General features: G+C 39.6%; 1 non-coding gene across 1 annotated transcript; it reads left to right on the top strand.

Moving 5' to 3' along the window:
- Positions 1-3,923: 3,923 nt before the first annotated feature.
- On the top strand, positions 3,924-4,042 carry LOC111744840. The gene has a single exon (XR_002782354.1). It is a non-coding gene; the product is annotated as a 5S ribosomal RNA (ribosomal RNA).
- The last annotated feature ends 1,832 nt before the right edge of the window (positions 4,043-5,874 follow it).

Raw genomic sequence — 5,874 nt, forward strand, 5'->3', positions numbered from 1 at the left:
AACAAACTTCTCTTTAATTTCCTTTCCTTGTCCAAGTAGATTACATGCCCATTTCTGTACCAGTCACTGGCAGAGGGAATGGGGCTGTCACAATCAGTTAAGACTACCCACGAGTTATCTAAGAGTAAGGTAGGAGCCCTCCATCCATAAACATATCTTAACTTACTTGTGAAAAAAAAAAAATGTGAGCAAGGCAGGAGTGTAGGACAATGACTAATGAGGAGGTGCACAATTGGTGTGCCATAAAAGGATTTTATGTTTTCTATTTTTGTGATGATTAGAATAGCTATAGGTTGTGAGCTTAGTATAGCACCTGGCACATAAAATATCTCACTGAATGCCTCACATCAGTACCAAGTTTGCAAGTTAGACCAGCATGCACTAATTTTGTGACTTTGGGAATGCCATTTTGTGACTTTGGGAATGCCATTTAACCATAAGTCTGATTCCCTCATCTTCAAATTGAGGATATGAATTGCTACCCCACAGGGTTATTGAGAAGTTCAAAAATGAAATAATGTCTGGGCAAGAGTTTTGTAAGTTATTGAGTGCTACGCAAATGTAAAGTATATTTAACATTTAGAGTCAAAACTGTGAAGTTGAGTAAAGCAGGGTCAGACTGCCATATTAAAACAGATATTTGTGAAATGCTAATAACTGAGTGTAAGATTTTTCTGCGTTTGGAATTGTGATGCTGATATATAGAACATCAATCATCTCATTGTTCTGAACATTTCAAAATAAATTTAAGCTTTTGTTCTTGGCCACCTTGTACCTAAATATAGTGCAATGCAAAAAAAAAAAAAAAATCACATGCATTAAAACTGAGACACAAAAAAGACCAACTTTTGTGCTGCTTTATCCAAATTCCCCCTCACAGCTCAGCACCTGAAATTGCTAATGATATCAGTTGGCTCCTGTTCCCCCAAGTCCTTGGGCTCCGAGTCCACATAAAAATGTTTTTGACATTCCAGTTGCAAGAATATCTACTCTGTCCCCGAAGCTTTAAATGCATCATTTCCTTTAATATTCTCAACAATTCTACAAGATGTTGACTTTTATTTCCAGTTTTTTTGGATAGAAAACCAGGGCTCACTGAGATAAGAGAACCTGCTGAAGTCTCATAGCTGGCAAATGAGGAAGCCCAGATTTTGACTCAGTGCTCTCCAGCTCTAAAGTGTGTCATTTCTACTATTTCTCTGCTTTACCACCTTTTCAAAAAGTCCTTTCCAATTGAACATCATGGAGATGTTTGACCTCCTGGCTTCTTTGCCTTACACATTTATAAGGCCAATTCTGTAAGTGCTCAGTTTGCTATAGAATTCCATTTGAGAGAATCTCTAATAGTGTCACTCTCTGAAGCTCAAAATGCACTGCAAAGCAGCCCATGTGGAACTATACCCACGAAAGTTGGGATGCAGAAATATTTATTGGAACATGCTCCCTGGGGCAGAAACACAGATGTCTATCCTATAATGAGATCTTAAAATTCACATATTCAGTCTTTAATGTTGCCAAGAAATAATAACTGTCTTACATGCTGAGTTATCACATTAAATACTCAAAATACATGAGTGTAGTAAGTCTTGCTATGCTTATTTTACAGAATAAAAAAATGCAAAACTGAGACTCAGACCACGTGATATTCCCAGTATCACTCACTTTAAAAGATTTACTAGTTATCAATTTTCATAACAGTGATGCATAACAGACAACTTCTAAATCTCAGTGGCATACAACAGTAAGTGTTTGTCTACCATGTGCTAGGACACCTGGGATCGACTAGATGATTCTGCTGATCTTGGCTGGGCCTACTCTGTATCAAAGAAAGAGACGCTGGCTGGTGGCTGATCTAGAATGTGAGTAGTGCAGTTATATGGACAAAGGAAGTGCTCTAAGGAGGCACTGAAAATTGGGACCATTACTGTAATTTACCACTGGAGATTTTTAAAATGTCATTAATGTTTTCTAAATGCTTTATAATAGATATACCCCGGCAAAAGCAGGTCAACAAAAATCTCTATAGTTAGACTCCAAATTATATAGACTCCAGCAGTATGACTGCCAGATTCCAGTCTTCCCTGCAAAATGTCTTCTGTTATTTCTGGGAGTTGATAAACCTTACCTGGGTTTGTGTTCTCAGTGAGACCAGTGGCATCTATCATATTCTTCCTCCTCTTGAAGCCATATCAAGAATATTCCTTATCACATCACCTGGGTCTCTGCCACAAATGCTCTCTCGTGTTGCTTTAAATATGTCACTCCCAGTTATGTCAGAGAGGTGACTGGGTCCGGCCACAGGTGACATGAAAATCTCCTCTACAGTTCTGTGCTACATTTTGATGCCAAGACTGTGTGCCTCTCTGGGTCTACCCAGGGCCTTCTGCTTCTCTCTACTCCTCATCTGCTACAAGAATTCCACAAGAGAAAGGAGAAAAAATAAGTAAGCAGCTTTTAAACACAGCTCCAGCTTAAGGAAATAATTTATGATCCCAAATGCAACAGTTACCTTCAGGTTAAGGGTAGTTTCATGCTGTCCCAGGACAAAGGATGGGTATTTACTTCACATTCACATTACTAAAAGGATTATTTTTTATTTAACTCATTTTTTTATATAATATCTACCTTGGGGAGTCCCAGTGTTAAGCCTGATCCATTCTGATAATTTATCCTAAAGCAAAAAGAAAAAGAGTTTGTCTTCAAAATAAATCTAATTCTCTACTTCTAGAGATAAAAATGTGAAATTTTACCTAACAATTATTTATTCTATTCTATCTTTGTATTTTCTGTATCCCAGCTACTTTGATATCAAATTTCCAAAATCTTAGGTTCTTGGCTAAGATACTTATTTCTGAATGATAAGAATGTGAATAATATTTTGGAGATGTGATGTCAAGGTAGATTTCATCATGTCTTTTTGCTGGGAAGTCCTCACCAATTGAACCAGTTTTGTTCATTGCCTAGGACTATTAGGAATTCATTCACTGCACTTCTAATTTTCTGTGGCTCAAGGCTTAGATTTTCTTAACCTAAAATGTTGGAGGTAGAAGCTGTTGACATTGGTTCAGTAATGTCATATTAGCCTCTCTTTCAGTATTTCAAAATGGCTGCTCCAAACATTCAGCATTCCATCATCTTTAACTCAGGAAGGGCAGAAGGAAGTGGGGAGGAGGTACCAGCCATCTCTCTTTTTTATTTAGAAAACTAAAAGCTTTCCTAAAATATCCCAACAAATATCCTCCTACATGTTGGTCAACAAAACTGAGTCCCTTGGCTACCTGAAGCTCTAAGGCAGACAGGGAAGTTGAGTAGTTGGCTTACCTGGCACCTTACAATGGAGGCAAAGGATAAGATAGTGGAGCCTGGATGCTAACATTACTGGTCTAGTGTCTTCCTCAAGAATTAATACTGCTGAGAACAAAGGAATCACAGTTCAGTTTTGACTTTCAAATACATGTTGTTTCAAGTTTGTAATAACAATAATCTTGATATTCAGGTTTACTGAGAGAAAGAAAAAAATAAAAAGGAGGTATTAAATTATCAAAGTTGTTCATTTGCATAGCAATGCAAAGGCTTGATCGAGTAAGGTAGATGCTGTGCAACAAGTGAGAAAGAAAATATATATCCGAACAGCAGTGAGGAAATTGGAAGCTTAACCGAACTTCTGCACCCACTAGTCCTTGGCCAGGGTTGAGGGAAGAGAAATGATGGAAACCTTGATAGAAATCCTAGATCGACTGAAGGAGGATCCTGCAGCATCTGAGCTGATACCTGTAGTAGGTCCAGCCCTCTGGCACCTTGTAGAGAAATATTTGTGGGTTGTAGACTGGTCACAAAGACACACATGTTGGCATGATGGTATAGGAAAAAATTGTAGCCAGAACCAGATGTTAAATGTAGTTAGTCTTATAAATGTAATTTTTGTCTATGGCCATGCTATCCTGAACAAGCCTGATCCCATCTGATCTCGGAAGCTAAGCAGGGTTGGGCATGGTTAGTACTTGGATGGGAGACCACCCGGGAAGACCAGGTGCTATAGGCATAAAAAATAAAAAATAAGAGATTGTGAGCTGACAAGTTCCTTGCAATCTATAACGTCAACCAAGGGTTGCCTCGCCTAAAAAAATAAATGTAATTTTCACAACCTCATAAGGTAATGATGGAGTTTCACAGTGGCACAGTAAAGAGTTTAGGGTCTTGGTAAGCTTCCACTTGGAGCTTCTGGACTAGGATGACTGGTGTCCTCCAGAAATGCATGTCCTAATTGAACCTAATAATGTGATCTTATTTGGAAATAGGGTCTTTGCTGATGTAATTAAGATGAGGTCATACTGGTGGGTCCTTAGTGGAATATGACTGGTTTCCTTATAAGAACAAAAGAGACACAGAGAGTGAAACACACACACAGGGAAAATTATGTGAAGATGCACAGGGAGAACATCCTGTGATGACAGAGGCAGAGAATGGGGTTTGCAGCTGTAAGTAAAGGAATGCCAAGGACTGCTGGCAATTGCCAGAAGCTAGAAAGAGTAAAGAACAGATTCTTTCCTGGAGTCTTTAGCAAAGAGAGCCTGCTAGCACCTTGATCTCAGACTTCTAACCTCCAGAACTGTGAAACACTACATTTCTGATGTTCTAAGCCACCTCATTTGGGGTACTTTGTTAGGGTAGCCACAGGAAACAGTATAGCTTCCTATAACCAAATAGTACCTTACCTTTGTACAAGCTAACACCACTGCCACTGTCTTGAGCAGTCTCTTTCTGCCAACCCAACAAAGAGCTCATTTTCCTCAAGTCTCTAGTTTAGTCCCCTTTTGGACATCTTCAGTGTTTTCCTTGCCTACAGAGTCCATCCCAGTGGTGGGGAAGTATACCAGAAGGAGCACAGACAACTACCAACTTACTTTTTCTACATTTTATGTGAGGATTATCAACTAGCAAACCACTTCCCAAGAATTCCTCAAGACTACGAATGTGGCCCTGCATAACAATTTTGATACCCTGTCATCCTTTATTTTCCCTCTCTGTTGCAGTTGACAATCAGTGGATCATCAAGTCCTACTGTTTCTGCCTCCAACTTCTCTTCTAACTCGTCTCCCCCGCTGCCTCCTCCTATTGCCCCATTTAAAATCCTTATATTTTTCCTATTCCTAATGGGTCCGGCTTCTTCAAGTCTCACTCTTCCTAACTTTGTCCTCTATACTATAGCTGTAATAATCTTTCTATAACAAAGGTTTTATTACTCAATGTCCTTGTGCAAAACACTTCAGTGGCTTCTCATTGACCTCAGTTCAAAATCCAAACACCTTACTGAGTCTGAATCAGTTCAGCTTCTCTAGAAAGCAGACAGCAAGACAGAAATGTAATAGATTTGTGAAAGGAAATTCCTGTGAGTGATTAGGGCAAGAAAAAGCAGTGTGGGTTCGGAGAGCTTCAGACTATGGTGCAGATTTGACACCTCTGAAGGTGGAAAGAGAAAGGAGGAGAATTGAGTAGGAAGCGCTGGAGACTGCAATACAATTCTGAGAAAGTCATGCTCAGGTCAACTGGGGAGTCCTAGTGCATAGGCTGCCTTTAGAAGATTCCCGTGTTGGACAGAAAAGGCCCAGTTCTAGTACCTCCACCGTACTCAGACATTAGCTAAAAATCCCTGGGACATTGAGGCCTCAGCACGAACCCAAAAGTCTGGCAGCTCAAAGCTGTCAGCTAGCTAATACTCCTTACAGCAGGTTCTCAAAGAGATAACTGGGTGCCATACATTCAGGGCTGCCACAAAGTCAAACAAGAGTTTCCATCATCTTGTTCTTGCGAATGTCTCCAAACTCACCTCTTATAGTTCCATGATATAGACTCTGAGTCCAGCTATGAAGCATC

This window comes from Pteropus vampyrus, unplaced genomic scaffold, assembly GCF_000151845.1.
Source record: "Pteropus vampyrus isolate Shadow unplaced genomic scaffold, Pvam_2.0 Scaffold141, whole genome shotgun sequence".
In the NCBI taxonomy this organism is placed as follows: Eukaryota; Metazoa; Chordata; class Mammalia; order Chiroptera; family Pteropodidae; genus Pteropus; species Pteropus vampyrus.